Source organism: Desmodus rotundus, chromosome 8 (assembly GCF_022682495.2).
Source record: "Desmodus rotundus isolate HL8 chromosome 8, HLdesRot8A.1, whole genome shotgun sequence".
NCBI classification, from domain to species: Eukaryota; Metazoa; Chordata; class Mammalia; order Chiroptera; family Phyllostomidae; genus Desmodus; species Desmodus rotundus.
The window spans coordinates 102,889,829-102,907,994 of record NC_071394.1 but is presented as its reverse complement, the minus strand read 5'-3'; the positions used below and the strand labels follow the sequence as shown (position 1 = coordinate 102,907,994).

General features: G+C 39.1%; 1 protein-coding gene across 3 annotated transcripts in view; it reads left to right on the top strand.

The window, feature by feature from the left end:
* Window positions 1-18,166, top strand: part of NCK1 (NCK adaptor protein 1) — a 553,292-nt gene that overhangs the window by 481,662 nt on the left and 53,464 nt on the right. Inside the window, exon 2 of one of the 3 annotated variants that reach the window (XM_053929352.1) lies at window positions 11,957-12,021. The exons of the other annotated variants lie outside the window; for them this stretch is intronic. The gene's annotated coding sequence lies outside the window, so the exon portion shown is untranslated. The remainder of the gene's footprint in view (window positions 1-11,956; window positions 12,022-18,166) is intronic. 3 annotated transcript variants of the gene reach the window in all.

Genomic DNA, 18,166 nt, shown 5'->3' with positions numbered 1-18,166 from the left:
TATTTCTCTATAGGAGCTGTCCACCTAACCAAACCACCTTGTGTTCTCATTTAGACTTTGTATTTTTCTATGTTTATAGCCATTGGGACTGAATATCTATGCATAGCCTGCCTATTCTTTAAAAGAACGTTTTTCTCCTAAGTTACCAAAGTAGCAAATGAAGTCAGATTTTGTTGGTTTCATTTTTGATCCTTCAGTGTAGCCTTCCAGATCTTTCTGTTCCCTGTGTTGTTTTCCTTTGAACACATATCCCTTACTGTTTTATCACTCCTTTGGTTTTTTTCAATCTGATGTGGGCTTGTGGGAAAGTTGGAATCCAATCTTCCTTTTTCTAAAGAAAATGTAATCCATACAGAATACCTGCATTAAAACACACACACACACACAAACACACACACACACACTCACACACTCCCTCACTCCCTCCCTCTCTCCCCCTCCCCCCCCCTCCCCCCCCTCCCCCTCCCCTCCCCTCCCCCCTCTCCCCCCCCTCCCCCTCCCCTCCCTCCCCTCTCTCCCCCTCTCCCCCCTCCCCCTCCCTCCCTCCCCCTCTCCCTCTCCCTCCCCCTCCCCTCTCCCTCTCCCTCCCCTCCCCCTCTCCCTCTCCCTCTCCCTCTCCCTCTCCCTCCCCCCCTCTCCCTCCCCCTCCCCCCCCCTCCCCCCCCTCCCCCCCTCCCCCCCCTCCCCCCCTCCCCCCCCTCCCCCCCCTCCCCCCCCTCCCCCCCCTCCCCCCCTCCCCCCCCTCCCCCCCCTCCCCCCCTCCCCCCCCTCCCCCCCCTCCCCCCCCCTCCCCCCCCTCTCCCCCCCTCTCCCCCCTCCCCCCTCTCCCCCCTCTCCTCCCTCTCCTCCCTCTTCTCCCTCTCCCTCTCCGGCAGAGCCAAGACTTAGCCCTTGATTTCCTAACTCAAGTTCAGTGTATCTTTACAAATTTTCTGTATATTCTTTATGAAGCTGTACTACTCATCCCTTGCAATGGTGGTGGTGTTTGCTTCACATTACTTCTCATTTTGTATATTTATGCCTTCTATATAAATTCAGAACTTTTTTTAAATGAGGGCAGGGGAACCTTCATGATTTGCAACATTTAAATTATTGAAGTGATGATTTAAGAGTCTACGGTCTTTTTCTATGCTTGTTAGATGTATCAACAGCATTGAAAAAAATAATGGTATCTCTACAGTTGAGTCCTATGACTAAAAAGTGAATGGATCTCTTACAAGTATTATGCTAGAATTTGAATCTTTCGATAAAGAGACTGAGTCTTTGGGGAGCCTTGAAAGTAATATGGTAACAATGTAATGGTTTGGAGAAAAGCCCTGAGGGCTTCCCATTTAATCATCTCTCTACATTTTGCTCCTTTGTCACTTTGTTCATATGTCAGGAACCAAATTGTTGAGCATTCTGCTTATTGAGCCAAGCATTCTCAAAATCATTTGTTGTATTTGGGAAGTTAGAGATCTTTTGTACATATATTTGTTCCTCATAGATTCCCCTCCTTGGTATTTTTCTTTCATTTCTTTTATGTAGCAAGAGTTGAATGGTGTAAGACAGGTTGCACAGAAAACTACCAGGTGAAATAAATATATCTGGAAGGGGTGCTTTACTCTTTTGGTCTGAAATAGGGTAAAAGCTATTATTCTTTTAATTTTTGGTTGTTTATAATAGCTTATTTTTACTTGTTTAAATGCATTATCTCCTAAAATAAATTGTTGAAACACTGGTTCTCTTGTTTTTTATTCCTGAATTTGTACTTAAGGATTGGAATTGGAAATAAGTATGGTATGAATAATTTCTGCTTTTGTTCAAACAGATCAACTGAATAAAACAGTGAGAATATGGGTTGGGAAAATCTCTTGAAAAATAGATTTATCTAAAAAGGTTTTTGTTGGTGGTGTTTGTTTTTAAAGAATCAGCCTTCCAAAAACTTTAGTACATGCTTGCAAATCATGGTTGCATGTAGATCTACTCACATGATAGATATAGCAAGGAATTCAATGTGCTTTGTACTTTTTAAGTATTCCAGCCATGTTACAGAAATGTTTCATTAATTAAATAAGGCCTTGGACATTTTTCCTTCGAAATGCTTGATTACTCCAGTTACTACATGTTCTTGAATTATAACAATTTTTACTTCTAGAAACATTGAGAATACTTTGTGTACAACCCCCTCCTTCCAGAATTCTGCTTCTCTAGGAAGTTTTGTTTTTTTCATTTCTTTTTTATATTCATTAAAAGGCATATGACACCTTCCATGATTTATTTTTTTGCCTACTTCTAGCTTCTTGTCTTACCAGTTTCCCTTCTTTTACTCTACTTTTTGAGCCTTGCTTAATTATGCTTTTTTTTCTTTTCTTTTTTTTTTTGCCTTGGAACCTGTGAGCATGCTCTTCCTCTAGACCAGTGGTGTCAAACTGATTTTCATCGGGGGCCACATCAGCCTTGCATTTGGCTTCAAAGGGCCAAATGTAGAGCTCCTTGCCCCTAGTTAAGGAGTAGTTACATTTATATAGTCTTAAAATTACATTCAGCCTTTGAAGGCAACCGCAGGGTTGATGTGCCCTCCCCCCTTGAAAATGAGTTTGACACCTCTACTCTAGACAGATGGCTCCCTTAGGTTAATTAGTATTAAGTTTGACTGTTGGTAACAGAAAGATGCCAAGTAATTTCTCTCTCACACTAAAGAAGTCCAGGGTTTGCACGGCACTCATTTATTGTGTTATTTCCAGGGTGGGGTTTTTTTTCCTATTATAAATAACTCTGAAATAAAGATCTTTGTGAGATCGTAAAATTTTTCTCCTTTTGGTTAATTACTGTTATGGGGTCAATTGAAAATATCATCAATTTCTTTAAAAGTTTGTTTAGAGAATGTATAGTTAATTTTTTTTAATTGCAAAGTGCACAATTTCAATGTATATAGGTAAACAGACTTTTGCATTTGTGGACATTATACACCCATTGCCCAGATCAAGGTATAGAGCATTTCTAGTGCTCTAAAAGGCTCTTGTCTTGGTTTTTCTCTATCACTATCTCCTACCCTCAAAAGTAATCACTATTCTGACATATCATCATATGTTATTTTTACCTGTTCTTGAACTTAATGTAAATGGAACCCTAAAGTATATGCTCTGGTGCATGGCTACTTTTGCTTTACATTGTATTTGTGACATTCTCCTATGATGTTGGGTGCAACAATGGTTTTGGGGGGGTTTTTTCCACTAATGGTAGTATTCTGTTGAATGAATATACAGTTAAAAAATTAATGGATATTTGGTTTCTTCTCAGTTTTTTAGCTATTATCAACAAAGCTGCTATAAACATTTACTTTGAAGACTTTCGTAGATACACACATTCATTTCTTCTGGTTATGTATACCTGATAGTAGAATTGTTCTGTTCTTATCTACCAGTTTTGAACTGGTTTGAATCACCTTTCTCTTTTACCATAAAACTGGTGACTCCCTTTGCTTTACTCCTGTCTTAAATCTCCTATTGCCTGTGATTCACGTAGTTCTTTTTTTGATTTGACCCCTCCTTTTGATGGAGTATATCCCACAGTAGATTCCTGTGAAGGGTTGAGATCCTGGATTAATAATTTTCTTTTCTTTTTTTGTCTTCCTACTTGGTTTGGTTGGGCAATAAGTTCTAGATTGGAAATAATTTCCTTTCAGAGTTCTGGAGGCATCTTTCTGTTGTTTTCTAGCTTGTGATCCTTTTGAGAATTCTGGAGACATTCTGATTCCTGATCCTGAGGTTTTTGGCTTTTCTGGAATTTTGTATCTCTTATATTCTGAAATTTTATGAGTGTGTGATTTGGCATAGATACACTTTTGTGGGGGGGTTTTCCCCCTCAGATACTATCGTGTCCTCTGAATCTGCAAAATTATGTACATCAGTTCTGGGAATTTTTCTTGAATTATTTCATTGACGGTTATATTAGTTTTCTGGGGCTGCCATCACAAAATACGACAGATTGGGTGGTATTTTTCTGTGAGAAATTTATTTTCTCAAGTTCTTCAGGCTAGGAGTCCAAGATCAAGGTGTGATCAGGGTTGTTTCTGATGAGATCTCTTCCTGATTCATAGACAGCCTCCTTTTCACTGTATCCTTACAAAACCTTTCTGTGGAGAGAATGCTGTCTTCTCTTATGGGGACATCAGTCCTTTGGATTATTTAGGGCTCCACCCTTATGATCTCATATAACCTTAGTAACCTCAAACTCATTTCCACCGAGGGCCTCATCAGCCTCATGGTTGCCTTCAAAGGGCCGAATGTAATTTTAGGACTGTATAAATGTAACTACTCCTTAACTAGAAGCAAAGAGCTTGACGCTGCCACGGGGTAGAAAAAACTTGCAGGGTCGGATTCAGCCCGAGGACCTTGTGTTTGCCACCTGTGAGTTAGAGCTTCAACATGAATTTTGGGGTGACACAATTCAGTCTGTAACAGTGGTTTCTTCTTCCTTAGGCTAGTCACCTATTCTTTTTTCTGGTGTTTTTCATCTCCTAATCTTTTTTGCTGTATTTTATGTGAGAGGCTTCCTTAATGTTACTTCCTAAACCTTCTGTTGAAAATTTCATTCTGCTGTCAAGATTTTGATTTCCCAACAGTTCTTCTCTGTTCTCTTAAAAAATACGTAATTGTATATTTTGTATAGAGAGCATCCTGTGGTTGTTTCATGGGTGAACTATCTTCTATAATTTCTGAGGCTACACATTCTTTTTATATTTTAACTTCTTTTTGCAGACTCTGTTTCTTCTATATTGGTCTCTAACTTTTGTTTTGGAGGCTTATTTCAGGTGTCAGTATTCCTTGGATACCTCGTGATAGTAAACCTGTATTGATGGGGACTTAAAAACTCTGGACTTAGTTGCTTGATGGTCCAAGTGAGCCAATTTTTTGAGAAAACCCTGATGTATGGGAGATGTTTCCTCTTGTATCAGGTTCATGAGGGGAAAACTCAGTCTGCCTGAGGACTGAAGGTTTGTCCACCAGGGTTGTGTGTGTGGGTGTAATGGACTGGGTTTCTCTTTACCCCATTTTTTTGTAGGGTATGCAGATCTTTATATCTGGTGACCACTAGATATAGTGCGGGATGGGGTAGCCCACCATCAGGTAGATTTGGGGAGGAAACTTCTAAGGATTTACTGCTTCTCAAACAGCTTTTACCCAGTCTTCCTTATTTAATCTTCTCTCAATTTGACAGTACCAGGTACTGCCAGTTCCTGAATCTTTTGGGGATTCCAAGGTATAAATTGAACTTTTCAGCTCCTGTTAGGAGTTTGGGTTAACTTTATTTTTGTGGAATTCACTGAGTTACCAATTGTCCAAAGTTTTGTTGCTATTGTTTGCTTTCCTGTATGTTTTGCTCTGTGTTAATTTCTTTAAAAGAAAACCCTTATGTATTAAATCCACTATTTTAATTGGAACTCCTCAAAAACCCTATTTGTATTGTGCTCAGTTAAGAATGATTGAAATTTTTTAAGTGTTTTAAAAGAGAAAAAGAATATATGGCAGAGACTGTGTGTGGCCCACAAAGCCTAAAATATTTACTGTCTGGCCCTTTACAGAAAAAGTTTGCCTACTCTGTCCTTGTTATAAAGTTTCTGATTTCCTGTAATAAAGCCGTTTGTAGCCTACTACTATTTTTACTTATACACAAGTTTTACAGTCTTGGAACTTCCTGAAGCTATTTGTTTTCATTTAGTCTAGTGCATGTCATGGAAGTTATGAGTAAGAATTGGTAGGATATACTGTAGTATCAGAGATGTGAGATTTTTTTTAATGTAAAATTTAAAAAGTAGGAAAAGCAAAGTGTTGATGAAATAAATCATAGAACACATAATATGTATATGTATGCGTTGTTCTTTGTCTTGTCGTCTAAGTGCAGAATATAGGTACATGTACTTTGAAGACAGGAAACGGGGCAGTTGTAATATTAAGAACAGGCCCAAGTCATATTTTTAAAATATGCTTATTGATTTGAGAGAGAGAGAGAGGAGATGATCCGTTGTCTCCCATATACTCCCCGACAAGGAATCCAACCAGCAACCTAGGTATGTGCCCTGCCTGGGAATTGAATTCCCAACCTTTTGGTGTATAGGACGAACAGCATTCCACCTAACTGAGCCACACCAGCCAGGGCCCGAGTAATTATTTATTTATTTATTAAATATTTTACTTATTTTTTAGAGAGAGGGGAAGGGAGGGAGAAAGAGAGGGAGAGAAACATCAATGTGTGGTTGCCTCCTGCACGCCTCCAACTAGGGACCTGGCCTGCAACCCAGGCATGTGTCCTGACCGGGAATGGAATCAGTGACCTTTGGATTTGCAGACTAGCACTCAGTCCACTGAGCCACACCAGCCAGGGTGCAAGTAATAATTTAAATGAGTCATTTTCATCAGGCCTCTCTGTAGTTGGTAAATCATAACAGGCAGAATAAATTGGCTCTGGGCAAGAAGCTGTTCCAGGCAGTGATAACACATGTACGTATATATGTGTAAGTGTGTGTGTATATATGTGTATATGTACACCTATATATGGTTGTATATATACACATACATATATGTGGTTGTGTTTTTCCTCCTGATATCAGTTAGAAATGAGAAAGAGTATTAATGTGAGCCACATGTCAGAATGGGAGAAACAGGAATTATATTGTTGTAGGAAATTAAATGTCTTTTCCTTAAAGTCCTGGCTGTAGACAAACTCAGTTATGTTAGTCTTAATTGTATGAGCAGTTTCATTGCAGTTTTCTTATATAATTCTTTCCTTTAAATGGTGTCTTGTCTGTAGCATTTATCACTTATTTTTTAATGTGTATATTCCAGATTTGTTTCTATGAAAATGTAAATTCATGCTCATGTAAAAAAAATAGGGTCACATGCTGTATATCGTTTTCTGACTTGGCTTTTATAAACATCCTTCCATGTCAGTATATATACATTTAAATATTTTGCAGCTTAAATTCCAACATAGGCTTCATAACTGTTTGGGCTTAGGCCACTGTAAACCTCATTTTCTTCTCTGTAATATAGGGATGGTACCTAATCAAAGGATTATTATAAGGTTTAAATGAGAATGCATGAATCCATTTAACTGCTAAGCAGTGTTTGGTTCACATTAACAGCTTCAGAATTAATTTCTAGATGTGAAATAACTGGGTTCAAAGATAAAGAGGTTTAAAATATTTCTGTTGCACCCTGACTGATGTGTTTCTGTTGCGCCTTGACTGATGTGACTTAGCTGGTTGGGCATCGTCCCACAAAGTGAAAGGTCGCTGGTTCAATACCTGGTTGGGGTACATGCCTGGGTTGTTGGTTTGGTCCCTGGTTGGGTCAGATACAAGAGGCACCCAGTTGATGGTTCTCTCTCACATCAATGTTTCTCTCTTTTCTCCCTCCCTTCCCCTTTCTCTAAAAATATATAAATAAAATATTTCTTTAAAAAAGTTTCTAGCCAAACTGCTCTTCATAAACATCTGAACAAACATCTTTACCAACAAATTGTGTGTCTTAATTCTGTTATTCTAATTTTTGCTAACCTGGTAGGCAAAAAAAATGACAACTAAGAGGAGAATTAGATGAATCCATAAGCATAATATGCTATATTTTAGCATACCTCTCTAATTAGTAGAACAATAAGACACGTCAAAAGAAAAGATTTGGGCATAATTAATTAATGAGTCTAAAAAATATATATAGAACATTTCACCCAGCATTTGCAGAATATAGTTTTTGTTTTTATAATTGCCTATGGAAATTTTCCCCAAATTAACATATACTTGGCCATAAAAAAGATCAAAATAATTCTGTAGTGTGTGCTCTGAAATATTGGAATTAAGCCAGAAGTTAATAACAAAAAATAACTAGAAAATCATTAGCTGTTTTGGAATCTAAAGAATATATTCCTAAGAAACCTCAGGATTAAAGAAGAAATAACAAACTATTTCAAACTGAGTGATGAAAATATGACATCACTTAAGTGGTACAGGTAAACCATGCTTAAAGTTTATAGCCTTGAAATGAATATAGTAGGAAGAATAAAGGCTTAAAATAATTTAAAAATAATTAAAAATCCTTTTGGGTAAGTATGGATTGGTGAAAGATGCATTTTCTTTTACTCCCTTGGAAAGCACACTAAGGTGATAGTAAAAGATTGTAAAGATTTGAACTACACAGATAAAGAGAGTGGAAGAAGAAATAAAATCTGGAAGCTGGAAAGCAAACAGACTGATAGGAACTTCTTAATAGACTTAAAAGTGTTCAATCCTGATAGAAAATAATCCTCAGGCTCAGGAATTGGTAGCATCAGGCATTTTTGTCAAAGAAGGTGTGAGAATGGTGCTAAAAATAGGATTGCTTGAAACTATGTAAGGAACAGTTCAATCAGTCATAATAGCTAAAAAGAACAACCCAAATGTCCACCTTCTGAATCATGGGTGAATGAAATGCATGTTCACACAATGGAATATTATTTGACAATAAAAATGAAGTAATGATACATGTTATAACTTGAATGAACATAGAAAATATTACGGTAAGTGAAATAGCCAGTCACAAAAGACCACCTATTGTATGATTCTCTTTCTATGAAATGTCCAGAAGATGCATATCTATAGAGATAGAATAAATTAGTGGTTCCCTAGGACTGGGAGGCGGGGAAGATTCAAGGGAAATGGGAAATGACTGATCAAGGGTTCAGAGGGATTTTTCGGTATGATGAAAATGTTGTAAAATTGTGTCGATGGTTGCACAATTCTGTGAATATACTAAAAACCATTGAATTACACATTTTAAATGGGTCAGTTGTTTAGCATGTGAGTCATAGTTCAGCTATTACAAAAAAAAAATGGCAGCTTGAACCTAGATCTCTTTGTCAATTTGTATAGATAAATGACTACTCTCTACTGCCCTGGCAGAAGACTGAAAATTTATCTTCTGAAAATTCAAGGGACAAATAAAGCATCTCTTAGAGAGGGGTGGGCACTAGACATAACTGAAAGCCAGGTGTCCTACAGAAAACACTTGGATTAAGTGGATGTGGTCAGTGTTGGGACCCTTCCTGAGGCCTCTTCTCCTATTTGGATTATCAGGATTCTGATAATCAAGTGAGAATTTAGAGGATCCTTGTCTTACTATACTAGCCCAAGAAGAAACACTAAGCTATTCATAATCAGCTTATAGGATCTTACTTTTAAATGTGAGCAGGCAATTAAGGATCACCAGGTGCATGAGAAAAGCTTTTAATATAAGAGACCAAAACAAATAGGAAAAAAAAAAAATTTGGAACAATCAGAATGAAAAAAGAACTTGAGAATTAGAGAATAATAGCAAGAAGAAAACAGTCGAAGACAGAGAAGACTTTTCATGAAGTATAGAAAAAAAAATGGAAAATAGGTGGAAAAAGATAAAAGATCACTTTGGGAGATAAACTTCCAAATAACAAGTGATAGAAGAGAGCAGAGAAGAAATAAACTGAAATATTTTTTAAAAATCCACAGAGAAGAGGAACATAATTTTGCAGATTCAGAGCCCTTTGGGCACTCAGGAAAATAGTTGAAAATACACACACTTTCAGTCAGGGTCTAGTTGGGAAATGGAGGCCACCCCACTTACAACAGAATTTAATATGAAAAATTGTTTAGCCAGATGTTACAGGTTGAATTGTGCCCCCTCCCCAGAGATTGGTTGAAGTCCTAACTTCCAGTACTTTGAAATGTGATTTTTTTTTGGTAAAGTGTCTTTACAGAAGTAATCAAGTTTAAGTGAGATCATTAGAATGTTCCCTAATCCAATATGATTGGTATTCTTTAAAAACTGGGGAAATTTAGACATAGACACACATAGAGAGAAGATGGCCACCAACCAGCCAAGGAATGCCTGCGGCTACTAGAAACTAGGAGAGGGGCCTGGAACACATCTTTCCCCAGTTAGTGCCTTTCAAGAGAGCATGGCCCACCCATACCTTTATTTCATACTTCTTGTGGCCACAAAAGTGAGATGGATTTATGTTCTAAGCCAACCCAGTGTGTATTACTGTGTTACAGCAGCCCTCAGAAACCAATACACTAGATAATTGGGCAACTGAAAAGGCAATAAGTGAACACTCAGGTATCACAGAGGCAGTAACTGTAGGAAGTACAGAAGGTCCTCAAAGTCATGGAATAAAGTCATTTTGTTTAACCCTTTACATATCACTTTGATGAGCTGCAATGGGAACATAACTCTTGTTATATCAATTAGTCTGTGGTAAGATTGGTTTAGTTATTGTTTCACAGAACCAGTCAACTATGTTAAGTGAGGATTTACTGTAATTAGTAGCCCCTAGGGCTGGGAGAACAAAGAGAAGAGATTGAGATTATTAGAATTTAGAGGCTTGGAAGAGTGGCCCTGAAGAACTGAAAGTTAGACTTCTGAGGAGTTGCTTCCTGCTCAGGAAGTGTAGGTATCTTAGGAGACCTGATGAGGCTGGTCCGGGAATGGTAGGTAAAACACAAAAACAAAAAATTGCTAATTTAGAACAACAACTGGTACTGGACAAATTCTGTTGCCAGAGTGAGGGTCATTGATTGATGGTGATTGGTTGACGCTGACTGAAGGAGTTAATCTCCTTGTTATTTTCTTTATTCTTTTAGTGTCTTTCTAGTGCCCCTTATAGGCAGTCCAGTGGAGCAAACTAGCAGAAGTGTGATTTGCAAGGTCCTCTCTCTCCCCGCCCACCACCCTGTATTACAAAGCGAAATAGAATAAAATAGGGTTGAAGCCAGGGACAATAGCTTAATAACCTGTACACACAGACACTGAGGTGCGTCATTGTGAAATTTTGTAATACACGGGACAAAGCAGATCCTAAAACTTTCCAAGGAGGCAAATGGGTCATGTATTTGCCTCCTTGGAAAGTTGTTGTGTTGTTGTTTTTTTTAACAGAGATTCAGTATTCTCAAGTGCAACTTCACCACAAGCTAGAAAAGAAGACCGAGCAATGCCCTGAAAATCTGGGGGAAGATGATCTCCAAGCTAGAATTCTTTACCCAGCCAAAATTATCCAGCATAAGTATAGTGTAGACATTTTAAGACATGCAGAGTCTCCAAAAATTTCTCTTGTTCACTTCCTTTCTCAGGAAGCTATTGTGTATTTGCTCCACTCGCTAAAAAGGAGTAAACCTCAATGAAAGGAAGGTGAGAAATACAGGAAATCAAATTCTTGAGAGACAAATCAGGTACCTAAATTGATAGGTGAAGAGAATTCCCTGAAATGCTGATTATAAGATAAAAGAACAGTCTATAGATTTGGGCAGATGAGAATGTGTTGGTAGTTTTTTGAAAATGAAAAGAGAATACCTGATGTCTGTATATTTTAGTTTAGGCAGTTGCTGAAGGGTTTGTGGTTGAATTAGTGATGTCTTTTATTGAGTATGCTATTACAGTTGTTCCAACTTTTCCCCCTTTGTCCCTCTCCACTGAGCACCCCCCACTCCCTCAGATAATCCCACACCATTGTTTATGTCCAGGGGACACACGTGTAAGTTCTTTGGCTACTCCATTTCCTGTACTGTACTGTGCATCCCCATGGCTATTCTGTAACTACCTATTTGTACGTCTTAATCCCCTCGCCTCTTCACCCATTCCCCCACATACGCCTCCCATCTGGCAACCATCAAAATGTTCTCGGTATCTATGATTCTGTCTCTGTTCTTGTTTGCTTAGTTTGTTTTTTAGATTCAATTGTTGATAGATATGTATTTATTGACATTTTATCGTTCATGGTTTTGATCTTTTTCTTAAATAAATCCCTTTAACAGTTCATATAATAATGGTTTGGTGATGAACTCCTTTAGTTTTTTTTCTTGTCTGGGAAGGTCTTTATCTGCCCTTTGATTCTAAATGATAGCTTTGCTGGGTAGAGCGGTCTTGGCTGTAAGTCCCTGCTTTACATGACTTTTAATATTTCTTGCCAGTCTCTTCTAGACTCTGAAGTTTCTTTTGAGAAATCAACTGACAGTCAACAGGAACTCCACTGTAGGTAACTTAACTGCTTTTTTCTTGCTGCTTTTAAGATCCTCTCTAACGTTTGGCGTTTTAATTATGTTGTGTCTTGGAGTGGTCCTCTTTGCATCCATCTTGTTTGGGACTCTCTATGCTTCCTTTTTCCTTCGCCAAATTAAGGAAGTTTTCTTTCACTATTTTTTAAATAGATTTCCAATTTCTTGCTCTTTCTCTTCTTCTGGCACTTCTATGATGTGTATGTTGGAAAGGTGGTGGTTGTCCCAGAGGCTCCTTATACTGTTGTCATTTTGGGGATTCTTTTTTCTTGTTCTGAATGGTGGTTTTGTGCTTCATTGTATTCCAAATCATTAATTTGATTCTCAGCTTCATCCATTCTCCTGTAGTTTCCCTGTAAATGGTTCTTTATTCAATTAGTGTATCCTTTGTTTCTGGCTGTATCTGTTTTATGGTGTTAAGGTCCTAAGTTCCTTGAACGTCCTTATAACCAGTGTTTTGAACTCTGCATCTGATAGATTGCTTATTTCCATTTTGTGTAGTTACTTCTCTGGAGTTTTGATCTGTTCTTTCATTTGGGCCATGTTTCTTTGCTCATTTTGGCAGCCTCCTTGTGTTTGTTTCTATATATTAGGTAGAGCTGCTATGACTCCCTGTCTTGGTGGTGTGGCCTAATGTAGTAGGTGTCCTATAGGGTCCAGTGGCACAGCCTCCCCTATCACCCAAGCTGGGTACTTGAGATTTGCCCCTCATGTGGGCTGAGTATTCCCTCCTCTTGTAGTTGAGTTTTGGCTGCTGTTGGCAGGTCAGTGGGAGGGATTTACCCAAGTCAGTTAGCTCCAAGGATTGGCTATGACCACTTACCACAAACCTCTGACCTGTGTAGAGGATCAAGTGTACAGGGGCAGAGTGGTGGTGTTCTGAGGTGGTCTGTAGCTGTCCACTGGGTGTGCAGGGTCTGGGGTTTCTTGGGTGGTGTGGACCAAGGTCAGCCCCCTCCTGTGTTCTGCCCAGGGCCACCCCGCATGAGCTGTAAAGCAGTCTGAGATGGCTGCCACTTGTGTTGGACTTGGAGATCCCCAGGTGAAGCCAAGCTGTGAATCTAGGCTGGCTGCTGCTAGTGCTGGGCCTGGGGCCATTTAGCAAGAAGTACGAGGGTGGGGGGGAGCGTGGGGGGGTCACGGGGCTTACTGAGGCTCTGTTGCTTGTTTAATAGGATTTAGAAAGTTGTGAAGCACGAACCAAGATCAGCCATTCGTATGAAAAAGCCACTGTTAACAGCTGTATGTTGGGTGGGATGGAGCTTCAGAGGATCTTCAGGGTCGGGCACACAGTGTTAACCAGACTGATGGAGTCTCAGGGCACCAGCCTGCCAGCTCTGTGACTCTGGGGGAAGGGCTGAGAAAAGGGACAGTAGCCTCTGCTTGCCTTCTGGGAAAAAGCTGTCCCCCAGCTCCTGCCTTGATGCCAGAGACTTCAGTTCCTGTATGCCTCTGGTACCTTTCAAGCTGCTACCCTGGTGCTGGAACTCAAAGGAAGTGTGTCTGAATAAGTCCATGTGTGTGTTCTTTAAGGCTGACTGCCTAGGACTTAAAGCAGTTTTTCCACTGATTCAATCAATTCCTGCTGGTTTTTGCACTCAGAAGTTTTGGGGACTTACCTTCCTGTCACTGGAACCCTGGGTTGGGGGTCCTGGTGTGTGACTGGGGCTCCTCACTCCCAAGATATCCCTCCTGAAATTTTATCCACCACAGGTGGATTTGGCACCAGCCTGTTCTGTGTGTCTGCCCCTCCTACCAGTCTTAATTCGGTGGTTGTCAGACTTCCATTCAATTCGATTTCTGATGGTTCTGAGTGATGGTTGTTCTATAATTTAGGTGTAATTTTGATGTAGTTTGCGAGGAGGCGAGCCATGTTTGACATTGCCACCATCTTAGTTATGTCTTTTTACTTAGTTGTTTTAAAAATCCTCACCCAAAGATATGCTTATTGATTTTAGAGAGAGAGGGAGGTGGTGGGGAGAGAGAGAATTAAACACCAATGTGATAGAGAAACATCGATTGGTGCCTCCCTTCTGCATCCCAACTGGGGATTGAACCCACAAACCTTAAGCCACCCAGCCAGGGCTTGCTTAGTTTTTTATATCAGAGTTTTAGAGCTTCATCACTCTCCCTTCCATGATCTCATTCAGTCCTACAATTTTAAATAGTATTTGATATCTGGCTGGTTCACAAACATGTCCCTAGGGAAGATCTCCGCCCTGAACTCCAGAGTCATATTGTATTTATTATCTAATGCTGAGTAAATGTCATTCTTAAACTGAGTGGTTTTAAAGCGATAACCTCCCCCTCCACCCACCCCATGGATCTCTGATCTAAGGATCTGCATTTGGACAGGACTTGGGTGGGGATGGTTTGTTTCTGTTCCATGTGGTATCATTTAGGTGGAGGGACTCATTTTTTAAATGACTTACATTGTTGACAAGGCGGTGGTAACAGTTGTCTGGGACCTCCTTGGCTGGCTGTGATTTGGGGGCCTTGGTTCCTCTCCATGTGGATCTCTGCATAGACTGCTTGGGCTTCATCATAGCATGATGGCTAGGCTCCTGGAACAAGAAAACTAGGGGTTTCATGGGCTCTGGTGGGAGATTGTGCCCTGAGGGGTCTGGAAAAAGAGGATTACTCTGACATTCCAAAGGTGTGTTATCTTAGATGTACGAAGACAATAGACAGGTTCGGTTAAGGTAAAGATTGATTCTTGTCAAGAAAGATAACAGCTTAGGGCATGATTACCCTCCATGACTTGCTTTTAGTTAGGAAATTTTAATTTCAGACTATTCTATGTGATTACTTTAGGTCACTGAGTTTGTGAGGGCCTGCCATGCTGAGCTTGTCAGGTTTAGTATGTGGCCCCTTTTTCATCCGCACTGGTCTTTTCATTTTCTTCCTTACATCCCTCCCTCTGTATTTGTTAATTGTGGTACAATACACATTATTATCCTGACCATTTTAAGTATGCAGTTCAGTATTGTTAGTTATATTAACATTGTTGTGCAACCAGTGTTAAAAACCAGAACTATTTCATCTTGCAAGACTGAACTTTGTACTCATTAAATAACTCCCCATTCCCCCATTCCCCTCACTCCTGGAAACCACCATTCTACTTTCTTTTTCTGTGAATATGATTGCTTTCTCATGTAAGTGGAATAATGTGGTATTTGTTTTTTGTGTGTGTGGGTTTTTTTGGTGTGTGTGTGACTGCTTTATTTCACTTAGTGTCATGTCCTCAAGGTTCATTCATGTTGTCTCATGTGTCAAAATTTCCTTCCCTGTTAAGGCTGGTAATAATATCCCATTGAATATATATATCACATTTTGTTTATCCGTTCATCTGTTAATGGACATTTGGGTTGCTTCTACCTTTTAGCTATTATGAGTAATGCTGCTGTGAACATGAATGTTCAAATATCTATCTGTTTGGGTCTCTACTTTCAGGAATAGCTGGGTCATACGATAATATGTTTAATTTTTTGAGGAATCGCCATACTGTTTTCCATAGCAGCTGCACCATTTTACATTTTCACCAATAATACACAAAACTTCCCGTTTCTATGCATGCTCACCAATTCTTATTTCCTTTTTTCCTTCCCTCCTCCCTCCTCTCCCCTTCCCCTGTAGCCATTGTAATGGGTGTGAGGTCATACCTCTTTGTGGTTTGATTTGCATTTTCCCAATGAATTGAATTGTGATTTAGAGCATACTTTCATATGCTTGTTGGCCTCTTGTATATCTGGAAAAATGTCTACTTAAGTCCTATGCTTTTAAATTGTTTTTGTTGTTGTTGTTGTTGAGTCTTAAGTGGTCTTTTAATTTTACTGTTTTTTTTTTCCTTTTAACTCATTCTTCAAAGAGCAGTCAGAGAACTGTTTTTAAGATTTCTGTATTAGTACTGATATGCTAACAGCTCTAATAAGCAACAGATCTTAACTGTGGCTTAACACACAGTGGAAGTTTATATTACTTAGTCACACCATAGTCTAGTGTGTATATGTGTGATGGAGTAGGAGTGGGGGGACACCTCAGCTTCATGGAATAACTTAGGCACACAGGTTCCTCAGTCCTTTCAGGTCATCACTGTCATCACCATGTGTCTTTTGAGGTTGTCTTGAAAAGGGAAGAGAGTATGGAGAAAGATTTTAGGACTTAGGCTAGAAGTGGAATATAATCACTTTTGGCCACATTCCATTGGCGCTGACAAATGGAATGTGGCCAGTTAGATCCCACCTAATTACAGGGGTGGCTGGGAAATGTAGTAAAGCAGTGTGATAATGAAGGAAAGAACACATTAATGAATAGTCTCTGTCACAGTGTGTATTGGATTAAAACTCCCCTGCTAAAAAGAATTTAATGACTTATTATGCATAGAATAAAATTGACCTACATTTGTTCCAACTTCACTTTGTAGTACTGTCCTTCTTACTATTCTCAAGGCACATGAGACTAGATCATATCCCATAATATACTGAGCTCCCCTCCCCTTGCCCACCCAAGAACTTACTATGTGTTTTATAGGTTCTTTTGCTTGGAGTACTCTAAATATTTACATGACTGCCTCCTTTTCTTCTTAAAGTATCAGCTTAAAATCCATCTCTAACTAAAATCTCTACCTAAAGTAGCCCTCCTGTTCTCCATCCTTTGCGTTAGCACTGTGTTTATATTATCACAGTCTATAATTATTTTGAGAAAAATTTTGTTTGCATTACCTGTGTCTTCTGCTAAAATGAAGTATCTTTCTCACTGTACTATCCTGTCAGCATTTAGCCAATGCTTCACACACATTAATTTTTCAGGAAATATGTTGTACAGATGAATGACTATTATACAGAAAAGACTAAAGTGGAGAGACTAGAATGAATTATAACCAAGAGCTCTTATCATAATTTAGATGAATTGCTGGGGGGCTTGGGTTTTAGTGGTGGCAATGTCAATGGAACAGAAAAAGATGAATGAGAGACATTTCAAAGGCAAAACCTACAGAAATTGAAGTGTGACTTAAGGGGAGGAGTCTGGGTAAACGGAATGATAGTGGTTTGTAATTAACAGAGATTAGGAAAGGATGGAAGAGTTGGCTGTTTGGAGATAATGACGAATTGAGATTGATAGATGTTGAGTTTGAGGTCATAACAAGACATTAAGTAGAAATGTTGAGGAATGGTAGCTTTAGAGAACACAATTGTACTTAAAAGATTTGATAGTCACCTGGCCAAAAGTGATAAGATGAAGCCATAAAAATGGACTGTCTGTTCAGAGAGAGGGTATATATATTGATAAAAGCAGATGGCTGAAAGGGAGTATAAAGAGGAGCCAGAAATGGAAATGAGGAGTTGGTGGCAACAGAGAAGAAGAACCAATTTAATATATAGTGTTAAGGAAACCAGAGTTTAGGAAAGAGGGATGGTTAGTTAGCTTGCTTTCTCTAGTGTAACTATTCTTTGTGATATGCATTTGAAGGTTCTGAAATATTACCTTCTGTGAAGGTTATAAAATGGTGATATTAATATAGTAAAATAATAAGGTTGTTTGGGAATTATTAACACATTGTACTAAAAGTATTTAGCATACTTGCTGTGTGTACTAAGTGTGCAGTAAACATTTCTGAAGTGAAATACAATGAGATAATGCATTTAAGGAGTTTGGGAGGAAGAAATGGCTTCTGGGCTTGTAGCAACTTTTCTTTAGAGATATTCTCTTATTTATTTATTTGCTTATTTATTTATTTTTAAAGACTTTATTTATTTTTAGACAGGGGAAGGGAAGGAGAGAGGGAGAGAAACATCAATGTGTGGTTGCCTCTCTTGTGCTGCCTACTGGGGACCTGGCCCGAAACCTAGGCATGTGTCCTGACCCAGAATCGAACCAGTGACCCTTTGGTTCACAGGCTGGCCCTCAATCCATTGAGCCACACCAGCCAGGGCACAAGTTTCTTTTTATTGTGGTAAAATACATATAATGTAAAATTTACCATTTTAAGTGTATAGTTCTATGTCTTGAAATACATTTACATTGTTGTCCAACCATCACCACCATATATTTCCAGAACTTGTTCATGTTCCTCAACTGAAACTCTATCCCAGGGGTGTCGAACTCATTTTCACTGGGGGCCACATC